The sequence below is a fragment of the Cebus imitator genome, unplaced genomic scaffold (assembly GCF_001604975.1).
Source record: "Cebus imitator isolate Cc_AM_T3 unplaced genomic scaffold, Cebus_imitator-1.0 Scaffold115, whole genome shotgun sequence".
Taxonomy (NCBI): Eukaryota; Metazoa; Chordata; class Mammalia; order Primates; family Cebidae; genus Cebus; species Cebus imitator.
The window spans coordinates 4,862,538-4,885,141 of NW_016107430.1; positions in this window are offsets into that span (position 1 = coordinate 4,862,538).

Here is a 22,604-nt window from a genome sequence, read left to right on the forward strand (position 1 = left end):
GTCTGTGAACCAGGAAGCGGATGCTCATCAGGCACTGAACCTGCTGGCACCTTGATCTTGAATTTCCCAGCCTCCAGAACCATGAGAAATAAATGTCTGTTGTTTAAGCCATCCGTAGACAATGTCTGTTGTCTATGGTATTCTGTTTTAGCAGTCTGAAGACAAAGACATGCGTCCTCTCCTTCTTTCTCTCTAGTTCTCTGGTGAAAAAAATTTGATAGAATCACCAATTGAAATTTTTTTAATAACTTCGGGAAATTCTTAAATTGCCTTTCAAGAGCCAGGTGTGGTGGCTCACATCTGTAATCCCAGCACTTTGGGGGGTCAAGGAGGGTGAATCACCTGAGGTCAGGAGTTTGAGACCAGCCTGGGCAACATGGTGAAACCCTATCTCTACTAAAAATACAATTAGCCAGACGTGGTGGCAGGCACATGTAATCCCAGCTACTAGGGAGGCTGAGACACAAGAATCGCTGGAACCTGGGAGATGGAGGTTGTAGTGAGCCGAGATTGTGCCACTGTACTCCAGCCTGGGCAACAGCATGAGACTCCATCTCAAAAATAAAAATAAATACATAAATTGCCTTTTAATAATATTTGACTGTGGAAACCTCTTTGAATATACCCCTATGTGGAAGCAGGGCAATAAGTCAGAAACAAGAAGGGCTGTCTGTTGGAGTGGTACCATTCAGGCCAGAGACCCTCTTTTCCAGGTATGCCCCAGAAGTGGTTCCCAGCAGCAGGGTCAAGCAGATGGTGCTGGCCAACCTGGAAAGTCAGCCTGAGAACCACCTGAGGCTAGCTCCTTCGCCCTCACCCCCTGCCAACCCAGCCCACTAGAGGAAATGGAGATGCTCAAACATTCAGATATTCTGAGTGGGACCACAGAGGAGCTCCTCCAGCCCTGAGACGTAAAAACTGAGTTACAGGGGCAGCTGCATAGCCCAGCCTACCTCCACTGGGCATCCCCTTTCCCCAACCCAGGAAAGAGAAGGCTGGGAAGGAGGTTGTGCATTGGAACTGGGGATAGAAGGTGGGGCGGGGGCAGAGTTATCCCAGGTCAGCCAGTGCAGGGACATAGGGAAGGGATCAAAGGTGGCTGGGAGCAACGGCTCATGCCTGTAATCCCAGTACTTTGGGAGGCCAAGGTGGGAGAATCACTTGAGGTCAGGAGTTCCAGTCCAGCCTGGCCAACATGGTGAAACCCCATCTCTACTAAAAATACAGGAACTAGCCAAGAGTGGTGACAGGTGCCTGTAATCCCAGCTACTTGGGAGGCTGAGGCAGGAGAATGGCTTGACCTGGGAGGCAGAGGTTGCAGTGAGCCCAGATGGACTGGGCAATAGAGTGAGACTCCAACTTAAAAAAAAAAGAAAAGAAAGAAAAGTCCAAAGGCTTCATTATCAAGGGACCCAGTGGTCCTGGCTCTGTGGCACTACAGGCCAAAGTGAATATCTCTGTTTGCCAGTGCCCAAATTCTACCCCTACCCCATCCTTGACTGTCCCTCACCCCATACCTGTCCAGGGCCCATCTGTCTGGGGATTTGAGGAATCCAGAGGCTCTTCCCTTCATTCATGTGGTAGTTACACTTTTGGAAAAGTCACTATATACTGAAATTATGCAAAAAATACTTTTAAAATATTTTTAATGTTTATTTTAGAGACGGGGTCTCACGTGTTGCCCAGGCCATTCTCAAACCCTTGGTCTCAAGACCCTCCAGTCTCGGCCTCCCAATGTTCAGGGATTATAGGCATGAGCCACCATATAGTGGTACCTATAATGGTACCACTCCAACCAAAAAAATACTTCGAGTTGGCTGTTAAATAAAATTAGACAAAAGGCCCAGATGATTATAGATTGGTTTCTCCTCTACATGGATATCGTGTGGAACCCTTGAAGGGCTCTGCTACAGATTGGGGGCCTAGCCCGTGCCCTCCCACTGCTGACCTCTCAAGTGATACAATAGCCACTAATGTCCTCCCCGGCCCCACTCATCCTTCCACCACTGCCAGAGCAGGCATTCTGCACCACCAGCCTAACCGTGACATTGCCCCTCAAACCCTTTATTAGCTCCCCATACCCACAAAGAGGGTCTCAACATTGGCATTTGGAAGTTTCTGGGGGCATCTTGATGGTCACAATAATGGGAGACCTCTGTCACCATTTAGGGGGCAGGGCCAGCGATGAGGATACCCAAAGTATGTGGGCCAATCCCACTTGAGGACAACTTGTCCTGGGTCCCTTGTATCCATATGACATACGTATGACAGAACTGGGCCCAAGGGACCCAGGACAAGTTGTCCTCATGTGGGATTGGCCCACATGTCTGTATGTGTACTATGCCTGTGCACTGTCATATGTATACACGTGACAGTAAATATGTATAGGTGCCACATATGTGATACACATGATAGTGTATAGGCGTGGCACATATGATGTCCATGATAGTGTGTATGTAAAGTGGGTGTAATACAGTTTGGTATCTACACTCTTCTTCACAACAAATCACCTTCCATTTGGGGGCACAACAGAGAGTCACACCCTGGGTTGAAAATCTGGAGTCCAGGTGGCCTCAAGATGGAGGCACTCCTCTTCCTTCAGCTCAAGCAGCCCTGTCTCTGGGCTGCCTTCCCCACTCACCTGCCCACTGTGTCCAACCAGGGTCTGTCAACTTCATGTGGCAGCAGGCTGCTATGGCATATGACCAGTCGTCCAAATGTCCAATCTGTCAGAAGACTTGAGTTCCCTAGAATCTTGCTTTTTGTGATCATTTACAAAGTTTTCAGCTATCTGTGTCGATTGAAACGACTTTAATAGCTTTGGAAGGTTTCCGTGGAGTTGTAGTCATATACTTTTCCCTGACTTATTTTGGCTTCATCACAATAGATGGAGGTTGCTGGGAAGAGATAGGGACTCTGCTAAGGAGAGAGCTTCAGATCAGCACACAGCTTGGCGTGGTGGTGGGACTAAAGGCACGTGCAGTGGAAATTGGGGTGGTGGGCGGGGAGGCTGAAGGCAGAAATTGGGGAGAATGACGGGTGAGAGGAGTCTGAAGGCTCCAGATTGCTGGAGTCCCAGCTCCCCACAGCCCTGCTGAGCCTGCTCTTCCACCCCGTGAGATGATAAAACGACTTCTCAGATGGGTTGATTGCAACCACTTGTCGGAGTTTTATCTCAAAGTTGCCAATTAAAAGAGCTGCTTCCATGAAAGCCAGTTCTGAGATTTCTTCTGTGGTAGAGGCATCAGAAGCAGGAGAAGAGTGTCTAAGCCACACTGTTAGATCAGGTGTGATGAAGGACTGTGTGGTGAAAAGGCACTGAGGGAACAGTGGTGGATAAATCTAATATCACCCAAGGGCTGTAGATCATGTCCTGCAAAACAGTGCTCAGTTCTGTCACAGACGAGGTGTGGGACAATTTTTTCTCACAAATAATTGTAGTGAAGACCATAGCTAAAAGAAACAAGGTACGTGTGTGGGGCCAGGGGTGGGGGAAGTGGGGGTGGGCACGTGCGCATTCAAATTTGGTTAATTTGATGGAGTGGGTCGTTAGATGAATTGGTTATTGGGTGTGTTGATAGGAGGATTCGTTACTGTGAGACTTTCCTAAAAGTACTTGCAAATGAAAGGATCAAGATCTCTCTTGAGGAATCAAACTATAAAATGGGAGGTAGGCAGAGAGGAATGTCATTAAGCCATGAAAGCAAGATCAAGGGAGAGGCTCCAGGCCAGCGTTCATCTCCTGGGGAGAGGAGTCTTAAACAATGAACTTCAGGTGTCTCGGCCAGTCGCCTGCGCTTGTGCAAGGTGGAGGCGGAGGCAGGGCTCAGCTGATGGATTTCTCGTATTCTTGTCCTGTGCTCAGACCTTCCCTATTGGGAGACAGATGCACCTGCCGACCTTCGTTGATGCAGTTAAATATTTGCTCCATCAAGCTCCCCTTGTTCTGATAGAAAACGTGCCAAGCAGCCTTCTGGCTATAATCTGGCCTGCCAGGTAGATCTCGTTGATATCAATGAGCCAGCCCTCTGGAGTTTACCCCTCCATTTTCTGTGCTCAGTAAGTGAGGAGAGAAGGATCTACTCTCTACAGGTTGCTGACAGCATCAAGTGTGTGACCAAGCCCAGAATGGGGATAGGTTCCAGAATGTAGTGAGTACCTGCCTGAGCTCCCTGCCTGCCTCCCCTGGGGAGCCTCCACCCTCACTTGCCCCTTATTGAATACAGTGCTTGCATCTACTTCTGCAGTTTCTAACACAGGGCTGCAGTTTGCGGTTACCCGCCCATCTCCCCCCCACCCTCCAGACAAGTACATACAGCAGCTTGTTCAAGTTTGTATCTCTGACACCTGGCACCCTGCAAGGCTGTAGTCTAGCAGAGAACAATTCCTGATGCATGGCAAGCCCTAAATGTATGCAATGGATGAATGAATGCACCATCTAGCCATTCATTAGCCCACTCTTGATGGCAGAGCCCCAGCTGAGCTACCATGAGGCATTTCTGGGCACCTTCAGGGCCTGCTGATGGCTTTCAGAATTCCTGTGATCCTTCTCTTGGTTCGCCTTAGTTGGGAGGATCTTCAGATATCTTCTGCCCTGTATCCTGCACTATGCAGGCTTTGGAACCAGCCGCCCTTGGGTCTAAAGCCACATTCTTGACCTTAACCTATCTGTACCAGCTCAGCTGCTGCTTCTGTAAAATGAGAATGATGATGTCAACTATGCTGGAGACCTGGTAGGTTTTCTTAGAGCCCCTCAGGCTTTGCTGTGAGAAAGAAGAGACGTGAGGAGGCCTGGCTAGGGAGTGAGCTGACACTTCCATCTGGAGTGGGGAGCAGGAGGTAAGCTCTGCACAAAGAAGATCCCTCCCGAAACCCTGCTCCCTGCCTCCACCATCGCATAGCAGCTGGCTTCCAGGGGAATCAAGTGACAGCCAGACTCCAGGGAACCAAGCTAGCAACACCAAACTCTAGGGGGTAATCCATAATGACAGAAGAGGCTTTGGCCTGGGTAGCTCAGCAGGGCACCAGGAGCAGGGCCAGTTAACCCACAGAGGGACAGACAGTCTCAGGACTGTGGCCTCAGGCTCTGCTCCAATGGTCACCATCAATTGTCTCATAATTCCCTGCTACCATTAGCATTCAGGAAGCTGAAAATGACCTTCTGTTGCTGTTTTCCTGACTGCAAGGTGGATTCTGCGCATCAGGGCCTCCCTTTAACTTGGCACACAATGGCCTCCATCCTGGGGCACCTGCCCATCTGCCCCACCCCTCCAACCTAACGACTTGCCATTTCCCAAATACATCGTGCAGTGCCTGGTCTATTCCGTGGCTCATGGGGCTTCCTCTGCCTACAATATCCTTTCCCTGCAATAGTCTCTTCCACCCAGCAGACTCTGACTCACTCTCTTGGCTCAGCTCTAAGTCATATCCCCTGGGGAGGCTTACCAGGATGCTGCAGTCAGGTGTAGTGTCTCCTCCTGGGCTCCCACAGCCCCTGTGCTTCCTTCTGTGACAGCAGCAATCCCACCGCAGTGGAACTGCTTACCTGCCTGAGCTCCTGGAGGGCAAAGATGGCATGTGCTTCCTAGTTCTGAATCTCAAGGTGCTAGCACAGAACATGGCAGGGAAGAAAAGCTGCTCAGCAAATACATGCTGAATTTAACTAAATTTGGTAGAGGTTCATTTTCCCCCAGATCTCACAAATTAGGATTACACTGGAATGTATATATTGCTGAGTCGTGCATATCCAGTTTGGTTTTTTTTTTTTTAATAGTGACTTTATTGAGATTGAATTTATATAACCATGCAATTCACCCATTTAATTTAAAGTATACAATTCAATGTTTTTTTGTATAGTCACAGACTTGTGCAGCTATAACCACAATCAATCTTAGAACACTTTCATCTCAAAAAGAAACTCATACCCATTAGCATTCATTCTCCATTTGCTCCCTCCCTCCACTCTCTGGTAATCACCCATCTATTTTCTGGTCTCTATAGATGTATCTGTTCTGGACATTTCATATAAATGAAACATACAATATGTGCTTCTTTGTCACTGGCTTCTTTTACTTATATATAATGTTTTCAAGGGTCATTCATGTTGTAACATGGATCAGTACTTCATTCCTTTTTATTGCCAAATAATATTGTATGGTTGTTTATCCACTCACCTCCTGATGGATTTTGGGATGTTTCTACTTTCTGGTCATCTGAACAGCTTGCTTTTTTTAATGCTAAGATTTTTTTTATTTCAAAATAATTTCAAATTTACAAACAAATTTTGTGATAGTAGTAACAAAGAACTTTTTCCTTTAACCACTCGAGAGTGAATGGCTGGCACGATGTTCCATTGCCACTGGCAACTCCATGTACATCAAACATGCAAATAATACTTGTGTGTACTCTTCTACATAATCATAAACCAACCATGAAATCAGGAAATTAACAGTGACTTATTCCTTCTGGATAATCCATGGACCCATTCAAGTGTCACCAGTTGTCTCGATGGGTCCTTTAGAGCAAAAGATGCAAGCTAGGATTATGCATTACATCTTATTGTCATGTCTCATTAGTGACCCTCAGTCTGGAACAGTTCATAACCCTCACTGACTTTCATGACCTTGGCACTTTGGAAGATTATAGGCGCATTATTTTTCAAAGTCCCTGATATGGTTTGGCTGTGTCTCCACCCAAATCTCATCTTGAATTGTAGTTCCATAGTCCCCGTGTGTTGTGGGCGGGACCCAATGAGAGGTAATTTAATCATGGGGCTGATTACCCACATGCTGTTCTTGTGATAGTGAGTGAGTTCTCACAAGATCTGATGGTTTTATGAGGGGCTTTTCCACTTTTGCTTGGCGCTTCTCCTTCCTGCTACAATGTGAAGAAGGACATGTTTGCTTCCCCTACTGCCATGATTGTAAGTTTCCTGAGGCCTCCCAGCCATGCTGAACTGTGAGTCAACTAAACCTCCTTCCTTTATAAATTACCCATTCTCAGGTATTTCTTCATAGCAGTATGAAAATGGACTAATATAATCCCTGAACTTGGGTTTTCTGATGTTTCCTCATGATTAGAATTGGTCCGTGCCTTTTAGCAGGACTATTACAGAAGCAATGCTATGTTCTTTTCATGGCATCTTATAAGGTAGCACACAATTTCTGTTTGTCTTGTTACTAGTGATTTTCACTTTGATCACTTAAGTCTGTTAGGTTGTATCAGGACAAATTTACTCTTTTTTTCTTCATGATTAATAAATATATTTTAGGGAGATACTTTGAGACTATGTATACAGATATCCATTCCTCATCAAACTTTTGCTCACTAAGTTTAGCATCAATAAATACTTACTGGCTGAATTATTACTATCATGGCAGCTAAATGGTGATTTTCTAGTTGCATATTTTCTTCTACACTTAGTTGTTATTTTATTCTAAGGGAAATTAATTTTTTAATATCAGTATGGATTTGGGAATTATTTAAAGAATTATAATTGGTTATTGTCACTATTTATTTTTACATTTAAATGTTCCCTGATTTAGCCAGTGGGAGCCCTTCAAGTGGCTTCTGTGTCCCTTCAACACATCCTCATCAGTTTCTTGAGCACGATTTTTTTCTGGCACAAGATATTCTAAGCTCCTCTTATTCTTTGCCTGCCCAAGGTCCAAAGTCCTCCATTTCACCAAGGAGTTTTGGCTTCTTTTTAGTGGAAAATAATTTTTAGAAATGAAGATATGGGTACTAGATGTGATCGTTGGTGTTTGGATATCACTTCTCTTAGGCTCTCTCAATGGACAGAGCTAAAATATACACACGTGCACAACATTGTCTCTCTCACACACATGCACTACATAGATACATATTTATACACATTCATACCCACATTTACATCCATATATACATGAACATGTATTGAAAAACATAAATTCACCTTAACACCTCTAATTCCAATCCAACACCACGGAGTTCCTTCCTATGTTCCTTTTTTCCATATTTATTTGTAACTCCTTCTCGGACAGTGAGGGTCCTGGATTCCACTATCCTCAACGTATTTGCCTATAGAATGAACCCAAATGTGTAACTCATCTGCCATCACCTTTGGGGACCCTCACATGGACACTCTTCTTACCCTGCTTTGACTTTAAAATCCCACATGAAGCCATAGTTGTCACCACCCCTCCCAGATAAATACTCCCTTTAGTCCCCTCTGGCTCTAACACCTTATGCTCCACTGCATCCCCTCACCAGGATCTTCTCCCATGTGGACACACTCCTCACCTTCTTTGGACTCTAACCTCCTGTACCACACCATGTAGATACTTGTAGATACTCCCTTTACACTGCTTGGGCTCTGGCACCCACCCTGGGTTGCTGCCACCACCCCCCATAGGGACATCATTCTTCTTTCAGTCTCTGACACTCTAGGCTGGACTGATGCCACCATTGCCACTGCCTCCCCAGCCTATCCCAAATTGACATCTACCTTGCTCATTGAAAAGATGGGGTTCTTAGTTTTTTAGGCTTTTCACAGCTAGGATTTGTGGACTGCATCTTCACAGTGTCCTTAAATATGTTTTTCCTTTGCCTTCACAAGAAATTGATAGTTAAATCTAGAGATCTGATAACATTCAGGTCCAGTTCCTTGGCAATAAAGCTTCACAGGTAGTGCTGTGTTCTTCCACCAGATAGTACATGATAACTGATTATCCATCATTTCATTAAGAATTGTAAAATGATGTTCCTTTATGTCTTTCTTCATATGGAGAGATCCTCCTTCTCATCAACCATTCATTTACTTTGTGGTTCATATAGGAAAGGCAGGTACTTGATTATTTCTCCTTATTTTCTAGTTTTCAAAATTATGAATATGTTCCCTAACATCTTCCAAGAGTGATCAATGAATGATTTTTCTTTTGTCTCATAAAAAAATTATTATGAACTCATGGATTGAAACACATTTTATGTGTTTCAGTCCACTGCATTTATTTTTATTGATAATCAAATTGTCTTACCTTTGGCCGGTAGGTGCCTCTTCAAGTTGCTACTCCCTAGTAATCTTTGATGGCTTCTGATGTAACAAGATGTTCTATGTTCATCTAGTATATGTTGTGCCCCCAAACTGGAAACTGTCATTTCTCCAAAAAGCCATTTGAGGGGTAACAGTATTTAGAGGCCATAAGCTGGTGTTAATTGTTACTGGGATGGCTATTGTTCCCTAGTCTTTTTGATGGAATAAAAAATAATCAGACCATAGACAGAATTAGAAAATAATGACGTATCTCTTGAATTCTTATTGATATTACCAATTCAGATTCAGGATTGCAGAGCTTAGCTGTAGCTTCATCAGTCTTACATCTGTATATCCTTTCTTTCACACTGAAAATCACAATTCCCAATGAAAGCAACATAATTATTCACTTCCTTTATCACACTATATATCCCGTAGTCTCAGATTAACAATACCAGCACTGTCGTCACCAATGTACATATATTGACAAACAGTTCTAGAATTTTTCGCAGTTATTTTTATTAGGTTGTATCACACTTGGGATGATAATCAAATTAATTTGTCTTTAAATCACTTGAAATAGTTCTTTCTATGAAATTATGCTACAATACCAGTTCATACATAGATTTCTCTCATTTCGCTTTCGTGATTGAGACTTTTTAGAAGAAATTTCATGGATCGCTTTGTAAAAATAATTTTATTTTACAGCTGTAAGGATATTTGCATGGTTCCAGTGACATCTACAAAACAAGATATCTTAAAAGAGATTTTAAAATTCCAGTCTATTAGAATCTGAACAGTTCCTAAACATGCTCAGAGTATTGTAGGCACCAGAATCTTAATATTCTGCAATATCAACACTCTAGCCAATTCTCAGTTCTTCATATCAACATGAAGATATGATATAATTGAAATACAGGCTTTGTACCATCACAAAGACCCTAAAATAGCAATAATAGAGAATTCTCACTTAATAGTTCAAGTATAAGCTCTCTAGGGCTGATGTGATGGCTCTGAAAGGATCTTCTGTCTCCAGTACTCTCATCACACGGCTTTCATCCTGTAATCTAGACAGCTGCGCCAGATTCTGCCCTCCCAGCCCCACGCCTGCCAGCAAGGAAAAAAAGGGATGAGAAGGCCAACTCTCTGGAAGGGCGGGACCTAGAAGGTGCACACACAACTTCCATTTATATCCCACTGACAGTCAAATCTATCTCTTACGAATTCTGCCTTGGTTTCTACACTGAAAAAGGCATTTTCCAGTTGAGTTGAGATACATGTTCAGCTTTATTTTCTACAGTTCTTTTCATATCATGTTTCCTTTTGCATGTGAAATTTTTGTTGAGTGATATCAGGGAACTAAGGCTGTTTTTTTTTTTTTTCTTCCAAATTGCCAATCAGCAGGATCAGACTTGGGACAGGTGGCATTGCATTGCATACCCAGATAATCAAGATTGTCCAGAACACTTTCAAGTTTTTGTCCATGTTGGTTGAGCACTTAGTACAAACCAGGCTTCCAGTCAGTATCTACAGACATGAAGATAAAAACGACTCACCCAGTTCTTGCTTTTAAGGGGAAATAGAATCAGGGAGGTAAATCATAAGCAAGTCAGCCCCATGGAATAGACTCCATGCCAGGATCCTGTGGAGGGAAGGGCACACAGAGAAATGTCACAAAGGAAATCACACTTGAACCAGGAATGACCAGGATATTTTCCAGGTAGACATATGAGGGAAGAGTTTTTCAGGGCACATGGCTTAAATTCTCTGAGCCCTAGTTTCTTCACCTAGAAAATACAGTGGTAGTGTCTCCTTCATTGGCTTGTTAGAATTCAGGGATGAGAGCCATGTGCGATGGCTCCCATCTGTAATCCCAGAAGTTTGGGAAGCCAAGGTGGGTGGATATCTTGAGCCCAGGAGTTCAAGACCAGCCTGGACAACATGGTGAAACCCCTTTCTCTATCAAAAGTACAAAAATTAGCCAGTCTCATAACCCAGTCTCAAAATAAATAATTTTAAGATTTTTTAAAAAAATGTTTTAAAGAAAAATTTTTAAAAGAATTCAGAGATGGGGCCTGGGTAAGAGTCTTCTGCTGGGTTTCTGGTGCAGCAGGGGATTAACATAAGGGACCCTCATTCACTTTCCCTGGCAGGAGATGCCAGCAGCCCTGGTGAGACTCCTTTACCCTCATTCTCTGAACCTGAGTAGGTGGGATTTCCAAACAGCCCAAGGCTTCATGGAAGGAAGAGCACTAAGATGGAGCCACACAGAGGCCTCCTATACCTGGGTAGGGTGAGGGTGAAGAGGACACTGGAATTGAACTTCATCACCTTCATAGTTTCCACAGGAGGCAGACCCAGCCTCTTGCTGCAAAACTGATTTTGGAGTGGAAGCGCCAGGTGGCAGAGCCGTAGAGGCCATTTGGCTAATTCCCTGCATGACTTTGGGCAAGTCATTTCCCCTCCTTTGAGAATTGACTTTTCTAGCTCCAGGACATCCAGAGCATCCTCTGGGGCCCTGAGCCAGTCCAGGGATGAAGGCGGGGAAGGAGGGACGTACATCTTTAAGGCTGTCATCCCACCCTTAATGGAGTCCACATGCCAGCTGTCCCATTGCCAGGTCCTCAGGCCAGCAGTTGCTATGGTGTGTGGACTCAGAAGGCATGTTGCTATAAGAAGATGTGTTTATTTGAATATGAAGGTCAGGGAGTTAAGTAGTTGGTATTCCAGTCGTATAGAGTCGTTTGCACAGTGTCACTAATAATTAAAGGGGGTTTTGACTAATCTAGTTGCTCTTCCTAAATATACTCTGCTCAAGAAACTCATCAAAGCAGCAAAGTAATCTTTGAGGTTATTAATCTCCTCTGCTTCACAGCTGGGGCAAATTTATTTGCTTGAATTAGCATGTAATAAACTTATAATAAAGCTGCCAGAGCCCCAGCTCGGTAGAGATCGGCTCCATGTAATGGGTAGTTACATCTAGGAAATGGGGCGCTAGTCCTTAGGCTGCTGCTGCAAGCCTACTGGCGATAGAGGCCTCCCCCAGAGGCCACACTGAGAGGGGGCCACCAGGTGTGGGAGACCCTGAGATGGAGCTGAAGGGAGCTTTGCAGACTGGTGACTCTACCTCCTCATCTCTGCCCCTCCTCGTTGCAAAGGTGAGGAAACTGAGGCTCAGGGAATGGAAGGATGTGACTGAAGTCGAGAAGAGGATAACTCCGGGGCTCAGGTTAGAATCCAGGCAGGGGGCGTGGCTGCCCATCCGCCCCCACTCGGGTTGGCAGTCCTCATGGTCCGGGGTTTTCCACCCAGGTTCTACCAAGGACCTCTGTCGGTGTCCCCTACTTCCCTTTTATCTGCCTCTCTACCTGCCTTTTCCTTACATTACAACCCCACCAAGCCCTGTTTGCCTTCCCTGCTTTTCCATTTTCCAAGGAATTGCTGCCCCTCTGGGCTGTCTGGGGCCTGTCTGGGCTGTCTGCGTGCTTCCCGGCTGCAGCAGCCTTGTTGGTCCCTGATCTGTCAGCAGGCGGAGAGTCTGCAGGAGGGGCGCTGCAGTGACACCTGAGCCCTGGCAGATGGAGGAGGCATCAGGCAGGGCAGCCGGCAGCCTCGGGTGGGGGCCTGAGAGTTTCTTCTACTTCTCCTTTTCCTTTCTCCTTTCTCCCTCCCCTAGGAAACCAGCTCCATCTGGTCTTTGAGATTTGCTCCTGGAGGTTGAGGCTGGGGAGGTATTCTCCTGATTCCCACCTGGGGTGGGAGTGGCGGGTATGGGTGCTGGTGGACCCTCGCTTCTTAAAGGGGAGCAGCTACAAGACAACAACCCTTCTGGCCAGCTTGCATAGCACTGCTTTGAAGGGTTATACCAAAAACAGCCTATCCCATGAAGCAAGGACAGGAGGAAAGGAAGAGCGTAAAGAGGACAGGCAATACCATCCTACCTCTTACATAGCCACGCCCCTCATCCCCTGACCCCACCCTCCGGCTGCTTATCCCATCTTACATAGCCAGGCTCTTACCTCTTACGTATCACCTCTTACATAGCCACGCTCCTCATCCCCTGACCCCACCCTCCGGCTGCTTATCCCATCTTACATAGCCAGGCTCTTACCTCTTACGTATCACCTCTTACGTAGCCACGCTCCTCATCCCCTGACCCCACCCTCCAGCTGCTTATCCCATCTTACATAGCCAGGCTCTTACCTCTTACGTATCACCTCTTACATAGCCATGCTCCTCATCCCCTGACCCCATCCTCCAGCTGCTTATCCCCTTCCCCTCACCCTGCATTATTTTATCCTCTCATCTCCCTACCCCATCCTCTCCTATCTCCCATCCCCCCAGCCCCTTGTTTCCTTTTACTTATAGTCTTTGGAGGAGAATAGAAGGGGAAGCAGGAGAAGAGAGGCTTCCTGGAGTTCTTGCAGACCCTGAACCTTGCTTCAGACAGCTCTAGGACACCAGCATGAGGGATGCCTTCCAGCAAAGCTTACACCTGCAGCATTCCCACAGTCACAGACATTTCTTCTTAAGCAATGGAGTCTTGAAACTCTAAACAGTGAGAGGCACATATCTAGGTCAAGTTCACTCTTTTTTTGAAGGCCAGAGAGAATAAGTGATTTGCCTAAGATTGCACAGCTACCAAGCTCAGGGCCAACAGTGGAACCAGGCATTCTAACTCCCTCTTGGGAGTCTCCTTCCACCATGCCAAGCGGCCTTAGACAGGGACAGGTGGTGAGAGTCCCCTCCTTGCCAACCAACATGTTGTCCTATATTCTGGGACCTGGATGACTCCCTAGTTTTCCAAATCTTTCACGCAAAGGCCCCCAAACCCCTTCTTCCCATTCAATTCCCTCATTACTCCTTAAAAGTGACAGTCTAGGAGGTGCCTTTTCTTGGAGCTTTTGTGCCTGGCACAGCTAGGCCTGGCCTGTGAGATTCCTGGTGCTAGAAGGACAAACCCAGTGGCAGGTGCTGTTGTAGGAAGAACCCAAAACCTGGTGGGCGGCACAGACATCATCCCAGTGGTGCTTAGCATCAGGGGAGCCCCATTCACTGGGGACAGTTTTGTGCAGCCCATGGACAAAACCCTTGCTCCATACCCACACAGACCAGCTAAGTCCACATATTCACCATCATCAAAGTGGTCTGGGTCAGCTCAGCCAGGAGGGTTCTCCCCACCACCCTTCACAGTCCTCTAATTCTACCCAGAAGCAAAAGAGCAAATAATTTTAGCCCTTTCTTGTTGGAGATGGCAAGGGCTGGACTCCTAGCTAAGGTATCAGAGGTGTCAGTGTCGAAGGAATATGCCTAAACTTACCATACGGTGATAAAGTCATTAAGAAAGAGGCAGGAGCTGGAGAGGCCTTCAATAATCTTTCATCTCCTAAGCTTTCTCTGGAAACCCTTGGCAAGATCTTTATTTTCTTTGACAAAGGAGTTTTGGGAATGAAGTGGAAAAGGTCTGCCTTCACAAGAACTAGTTAAACAAGTCTTCGTGGAAGAGAAAAATCGTCAGATGAGGGTGAACCCAGACTTAAGTCAGGAGAGCTTGAAAAAACACACAAAATCTATGTTATCTGCAACCTGAAGGGCTCTTGGGCTGTCTTGGGATCGAGAAGAATCTGCCAACTGGAGCAGATGGTGACATGGGACTGGGTGGAAGGGAGGAAGCAGAAACACCTCATCTCTTCACTGAGCTCCTAATGTCTCTGTCACAGAAGAGGGTCTCAAACCCAAAAGGGTCCAACAAACACAGTTAAGAGAGAATAGATCCATTCCTGGAATTCTGTCTAAAGGAAGGAATCTTTAGTAGAGAAAAAAGGCATGCACAAATTATGGCAGTGTTGTTTAATGAAAAACCGGAAATGAAGAAAAGGAGGGCCCCAAACAAGAGACCATTTAAACAACCCACGGAGCATCCAGCCTAAGGACGCTTACAAAATCATCAAAACACCTCCAGGCTTTGTAAGACCTGGGAAACTGCATGCTGACATGTTAAGTAAAAAATAAATTAATAGGACGGGCACAGTGGCTGACGCCTGTAATCCCAGCACTTTGGGAGGCCGAAGCAGGCAGATCACCTGAGGTCAGGAGTTTGAGACCAGCCTGACCAACGTGGCAAACCCCCAGCTCTACTGAAAAAAAAAAAAATTGCCAGGCATAGTACTGAACACCTGTAATCCCAGCTACTCAGGAGGCTGAAGCAGGATAATGGCTTGAACCCAGGAGATGGAGGTTGTGGTGAGCTGAGATGGTATCAATGTATTCCAGCCCAGGTGACAGCGAGACTGCCTCACATACATACATATGTAAATACCAGGATGTAAATTTGCTTAGGCAATTCACACATACTCTATGATGAGCGTGTACTACTTTTAATTTTTTTCCCTTTATGAGAGAAAAACAGCGGCATATAGTATTTTGAAAATCTTTATGAGATCTATTTATATTATCGTATGTTTATTAGCCAGGTGTGGTGGCATGCACCTCTACTCCTGGATACTTGGGAGGCCAGTAAGCAGCCTAACAAATAGAAAACAGGTGGCAGTTACACTCAATTGTAAATCAGGTGGCATCTCAGAGGTGGATGTTTCCTACATGTCCTACAAAGAATATGTCTTTATTGTATTTTACTGGGAAAAATATTTCAGAAGTTTTATTTCAGAAAGGAAAGAAGGAGAAAGGAAAGGAGGGAAAGAGAGAGAAAAAGGAGGAAAAGGCAGGAAAGAAGAGAGAAGGGGAGGGAAGGGAAGGGAATTGGGCTCAACACATGTAAAGCCTGAGAAACTCTGCTCTTCTGAGTTTAGTTCTCCAGACACGAGGTCCTTGGACAAGAAGCTCAGAGGCAGGTGCAAAACGCCGGGCAGGCAGGCACCTTTGAGGGATGATAGCAAGTAAAGAAATGCTGAATTATTGACATCTCGCACTCTGATTTTTAAAAGAAAACAAAACATTAAATCCCAGTAACAACAGGCTGGCAAGTTTGATAACAATCTCTGGTAAACTTCTAAGTGTGAGGACTTGCAGAAGGGAAAGCAACAATCCCTGGAGGCCAGCATGAGTTCACCAAGGCTGAGCTGTGCCCGACTGGATTCCCATTCTGCAGGGACAACTAACAGAGGAGGGATGAGTGGGTACATTTGACAAAGGGCACAGTGTGGCCATTCGAGTAAGACATTTGCCAAAGCTCGGGCCCCGAATAAGAAGGTGAAGTGTTGCCTGCCTAATGGTTCAGGTGCTGGGAAAGCAGGTGGGGCTGCGATGTCAGCTCAGCGGGCATCTCCAGCAATACCCCAAGGCTCAGCCCTTGACCTTGTCCGCCTCAACCCTTTTCTCAGCAACTTGGATGAAGTCGAATGGATGATGTGCTTATCCAATTTGCAGTTGACACAAAGCCAGATGGATTGTTAATAGAAAGGATGGCAGAATCAAGATTCAAAAACATCTTGACAGGTTGAAATAATGGGCTGAAAACATGTAAAAGGGATAAATGTAAATTCCTGCACTTAGGTTTAAAAAAAACATTTAAACACATCAGACATGAAAAAGAAGGTTTAAAAGCAGAAAAGACAGGTAGGTAGAAGCCAGTGTGGCAGGGTTAGTGTGCAGATCAAGGGAAGGGAGAAAAAAAGAAAAGAATATTTACAAAGTGTACCAGAAACTGTGCTAGATGCTTTTTTATTTATTTGAGACAGAGTATCTCTTTGTCTCCCAGGCTGGAGTGCAGTACAATCATAGCTCACCGCAGCCTTGACCTCCTGGGCTCAAGAGACCTGCCTACATCAGCCTCCCAGATAGCCAGAACTACAGGGGCATGCCACCACACCTGGCTAATTTTTTCATTTTTTGTAGAGATGGGGTCAGTCTTGCTATGTTGCCCAGGCTGGTCTTGAATTCCCACCTCATCCTTCCAAAGTGCTGGGATTGCAGGTGTGAGCCACTGCACCTGGCTTCCAGCTAACTTTTTAATTTCCTATTTGTAGAGATGCCCTCTTGTTATGTTGCCAGGCTTATTTGCTTTAAATTATTGCACACCCTGTCTCAGACATTACCCCTGAGCCCATTTTACAGATGAGAAACTGAGACTCGATGATATCATTAGCTGATTAAATGATTCATGTCGGGCTCTTAAGTGATTCATATTAAGCTACAAAGTGATGGAGTCAGAATTGGAACTCATTTTTTCCTGTCTCCAGAGCTAACACTCTATCCCTCCTCTGCTTCAGGGAGTAAATCTTGATTAATTTATGTTAATCACCATGATTCCTTTCTCCTCACCAGTAATAGTTTTCAAAATGGGTCATCATCCACCTCTTGCCAACAAGACATGAAGATAAATGTTCGGTGGAGTTTCCAGTAAAGTTTTCTACTTTCCTAAAAATAATCCCAAGAATCAGCTGCCCCTGCCCCTCTTCCACCTCTAAGTGTCATCAGCATGTGGGATCTGGAACTGCAGGAGCCATCTGGGCACACCGAGGAATCTGGCACTAGATGACCAGCCACATGGGGAGAATATGGGGCGGAGAGGCACTGAACTAACCAAAGCCACCCTGGGCTTCTCCTTGGGAGATGATCCATTTTCCTGATTATTCAAGCCCCTTCTGCTTGGGTTTTCTGTCAGACTCTACCTGTATGTGCCCTGACTGATACCAAGGCTGAGTGAGTCCCCTCTGCCAGCCTTGGCAAGGCACATTTGGAGGCCCACACATACCCACATACAGCTGGGTCCATGGGTTGCTTCAGTCCTGCATGCTCTGCTCTATCTTGTTGAAGGGTCACCAGGCCTGAGAGATGATAACAGCGTACAGGGCAAGGTGTGAGCCAGAAAACAAGGGGAATGTGTCCGGGTGAGACGGGCTCCATTCACTCATTCAACTAGTCATTCACACGCTTGTTTATTTGTTCATACAGCAACTATTAATACTATATGTACTGAGCATCTACTATGTTTAAGTGCTCCATCCAAAGACTTAGCACAAGGATTAGGGAAGTTTTTCTATTAAGGACCAGATAGTAAAGATTTTCAACTTTGTGGGCCCTGTGGTCTCTGTTGCAACTACTCAGCTCTGCCTTGCAGAACAAAAGCAGCGATGGGTAATATGTTTTTAAAAGTGGGTGTGGCTGTGTTCCAATAAAAATTACAGTTGTTCCCCTTTACCCATGGGGAATAAGCTCCAAGACCCCCAGTGGATGCTGAAGCCGTGGTTGGTACCAAACCCTATGCATGCTGTTTTTTTTCCTATACATAGATACCTATGATAAAGTTTAATTTATACATTGGGTACAGTAAGTGGTTAACAGCTAATAACAAAATAGAATAATTATCACACTCTACTATAGTAAAACTTATGTGAATGTGGTCTCTCTCTCTCAAAATACCTTACTGTAATGTACCACAGGTAAACAGAACTGTGGAAATTGAAACTGTGGATAAGGAGGGACTAATGTATTTACAGAAGCAAGTGGTACGCCAGATTTGGCCACTGTCTGTAATTTGCCAACTCCTGACTTAAAACATATAGTTTCAGAAGGTGGTAGGAGATACTATAGATTAAGTAAAGCCTTGAATAGCAGCAGAGAATATGAATTTTATTGAATGGCTGATGGGAATTTGAAGAATGTTTATGCTGGAGAACAATGAGATCAAGGTGGGTGACAGAGGGATTGATTCAGCACCAGCCTCCTTGCCAGGGACTCATGACTCCTTCACTTACTCAATAAATATTTATTGAATGTCTACCATGTCCAGACACTGTCCCAGGTGTAGGGCAGATGGTGGTGACCAAGGCAGTCAAGATGCTTGTCTTTGTGGAGCTTATTCTCTTCCAAGCTCTCAGTGCTTTGTGATCTAGCCCTCACCTACCCTGCCAGCCCCAAATTCTCCCAGTCCCCACGCAAATAAACCACTCAAAATTCCCAATTGTTCTTTCCCACTTCTGTGACTTTGCTCTTGCTGGTGTCTCTTCCTGGAATGCCCTCACTCCACCTCGTCCACCTGCTGAAGGCCTTAGAACACAATGGAGTCTCCTCCTTGTGAAACCTTTGCTCCAAGCTTTCCCTGGGAGACAGCTGGTCACTCCTTCTGGGCTTCCCCAGCACTTTGTACTCACCTTAGCTCAAGTGCTTCTCATGTGGCATTGGAATTCTTTGTTTATAAGCCTGTCACTTCTGTAAGAGCTTGGATTTCTCAGGGTACTGTGTCCCCAGCACCTGGCAGAGGCTGGGCATATCAAAGTGGCCCAACGAGTGTTTGTTGAATGAATGAATGAATGAATGAAAATATCTTTAGGAAAGGAGAGAGTTATGCCAGAATAAAGGTGGGAGACCTTAAACCTAAGAAGAAGGACGTCAGCTACCTTAGGGATCTAAATGCTTGGAAGATACAAGGGATTTTATTTATGGGCTTAAAACTCCTGTCGAAAATTATTTGTGGAGTGTGAACAATAATCCAGTCTCTCCCTCTCTGAAACACCATGGTGAGGGCTCCTTTGTCTGATTAAGCGCTGTCGGGAGTGACTGATGGGCTCCCGCTGGACAGCTGAAATCTCTCTCCTCCTGATAGCACGAGTGATGGCCAAGTGGCAGCTGACCCCAGCTGACACAGTCATCTTAAAATATCCCGAGAAGCCCAGTCATGAAGGAGTCTGTGATGTCAGGGCTCAGCTGGAGATCAAACCAAAATGACCCCAAGAAACTGGCTGTGGGTGAATTGTATCCCAGGAAGCAGCTCAATATCCAATAGGATGAATGAGAGACCATCATCCACAATATCAAGAAGTGTTTATTCAGCATGTATTGGCACGTGGTACCAGATTCAGTTCAGATCCAGATTCAGAAGATAACATAGACACAGCCCTTCTCCAGTGGCACCTTGCAACACGCAAAGAAACATCATGGTTCAGCCATTGCTATGGGCCTTTCTGGTTTACAAGGGGCTTTCAGCAGCACCGGGAAGGAAACAGAACAGGTATGAATATCATTTCCACTTTAGAGGCGAAGAAACCAAGGCTCAGACAGGTTAAGTGCCTTGTCCAAGTTCACACAGCGAGGAAGGTCAGAGCAGCGATCTGTTTCAGAGCAGCGAACAAATAGCACACTCAAGGGTTCAATAAAGACATTTTTTAAAGAGCCGTGGACAGGGCCAAGGGGACCAGCAATGAACTGAGAAGCAGCCTGAATGTTATAGGCTGAATTCTGCTCCCCACAAAGAAGATATGTTGCACTCCTAACCCCCAGAATCTCAGATGTAACCTTATTTGGAAATGGGGTTGATGCAGATGTAATTGGTGAAGATGAGGTCACACTGGAGTAGGGTGGGCCTTGGGGCAGTATGGCTGGTGTCCTTGTGAAAAGAGAAGAGACACGACACCCAAGGGGAGAAGACCACGTGATGATGGAGGCGGAGACTAAAGTGGTGCAGCTGCCAATGAGAACCTCCAAGGACACCAGCAACCCCCAGAAGCTGGGAAGAAACGAGGAAGTGTTCCCCGCTGCAGTGCTGGAGGGAGCACGACCTGACTGGCACCTTCGTTTGGGGCTTCAGCAACACAGCAAAGTAGGTGGAACAGGGATGAGTAGTATGTCCACTTTAGAGGTGAAGAAACCGAGGCTTAGTTCTAGCCTCCAGAACTGTGAGAGAATACACCTCTGTTACTCTGCACCGCCCAGACTGTGGGGTTTCGTTACTGCAGCCCTAGGAAACTAATACACTGAGGTCGGCAAGAGTGGGCACCCCTAGGCCTCAAGGGCGCATGTTGTAGCAGTCTGGGGAGAGCAGAATCCACAGAAGGGGGGCTGCCTGACAGGAGGGGTGACCCTATACTGTCAGTCACCGTCCCTTGAGGAGGAAGCTGAGCAGACAAATGCCATGACACCTCTCTCCTTTCCTCCTGAAAAGTCTCCCCCTAGGGTCCCCCATCAGTCAAACCTAACAGGGAGCCAGTGGGCAACAGGGTGAGGGTAATGCAGTTTGCAGGTGATGAAGTTTGTGGGGGGAGGGTGATGCAGTTTGCAGGTGATACAGTTTGCAGGTGATGCAGTTGGCAGGTGATGTAGTTTGCAGGATGAGAGTGATGCAGTTTGCAGGTGATGTAGTTTGCAGGATGAGAGTGATGCAGTTTGCAGGTGATGTAGTTTGCTCCCTGGGTCTGAGAACAGGTCAGAAGGGTGGGGAGAGGCCTGGGAGAGCCACTGGAGACCTCCCAGCACAGACTCAAGCTCATGTCTAGGGCTCATGCCCCACCAGCATGCCTGTTCAGGAAGGGACTCTAAAGACATGGAAGGGATAGTTTCTGCCCTCTGGGCACCTATGGTTTTACAAGGAGCCCACAGATGCCGGAAAGCAGAAGCGCATTGGTATGTGCAGCAAAGAACTCAGTGTGCAGGAAAGGCACGTGCTTGTGGTTAGCAGAAGGTAGGGTGGCCAGGGACAATTCCCCACCTCCCCTCACTATGCCTCATTGTCCTCCGTGTAAACTAGGAATATCGCTTCCTTGCCAAGGAATAGCCAGAGAAGTCATAGTGGAGGCAGGAGTCCTTGGTCAAGTGGCTCCCACCTCGCCACAGGCAAGCCACAGAGCTGCAGGCAGACTGGAACCTGAGAGAGCAACCTGCCACCAGACCCCGGCCTCAGCATCCCCACGGCAGACGGCCTGAGGTCCCAGCTGCCCTCTGCCCCAGCACCTCTTCTACAGGTAGGTGGCTTCCTGGAACCTCAGCACAAAGATCTCTGCAGGGCCCCAGAGTGGATCCACAGGGTTTCTCAGGGAAAGGGCAGACAGGCTGAAGCCTGAGAGTGCAGGGAACCCCCACCAGGCTAGTAAAGGTCACGAGGACAGAGAGGGCGGCTGCTCCAGCAAACGGACAGAGCAACCGGGGAGAGGGTCCCTAAAAACTCGCAGATGGAAAGGTCTGTCCTCAGCAGTGCACTTGACGACAAGACCGTCCTTCTCCGACTGGGACTTAGGCTGAGGCTTTAATTATAGCTTGTCACTCACGCACCATCCCCAGGAGATGGCTGAGCGGGACGGCAAAGGAAATGAAACTCTCGCTTCAGATGGCTTATTCTGCCTGTCAGGAAATTTCAAACTCACAAACAATAATATCCTGAATTGTGGCAGAGCAGCGCCTCCTGAGCGCTCAGCCTGCTCCCCGCCAGGCCCTGCCTCCCCATCCAGGCCCAGCCAATGAGTCACTCCTTGCTGGGGTGGGACAGCCGCTGCCAGAGGCCATTCCTCACCCAATCCCAGCCAGGCAAAGTGACTGACGCAAGGTCACCCGGCTGACAGTTGGTGGAGCAGGGAGAGCTGTGAGCATTGCTTTATCGTAGCCTGTTTTCCGACTCTTCACAGTCCCAGAAGGGCAGGTCCCAGCCGTGATAGTGGGAAGAGTTTGTGATCCCCTCCAGCTGCCAGGAGCTAAGGCTCTGTGTAAACCACCCCACTTAATCCTCTCAGCAGCCCTCATGAATTGGTTTGTAATTATTATCCTCACTTTCATGGAGAAAATCCAAGGCTAGAGAGCTTGTTCAAGGTCACACGGCTAGAGCCAGGCCTTGAACCCAGGTTGCCTAGCACCAGAGCTGCTCCTAAGT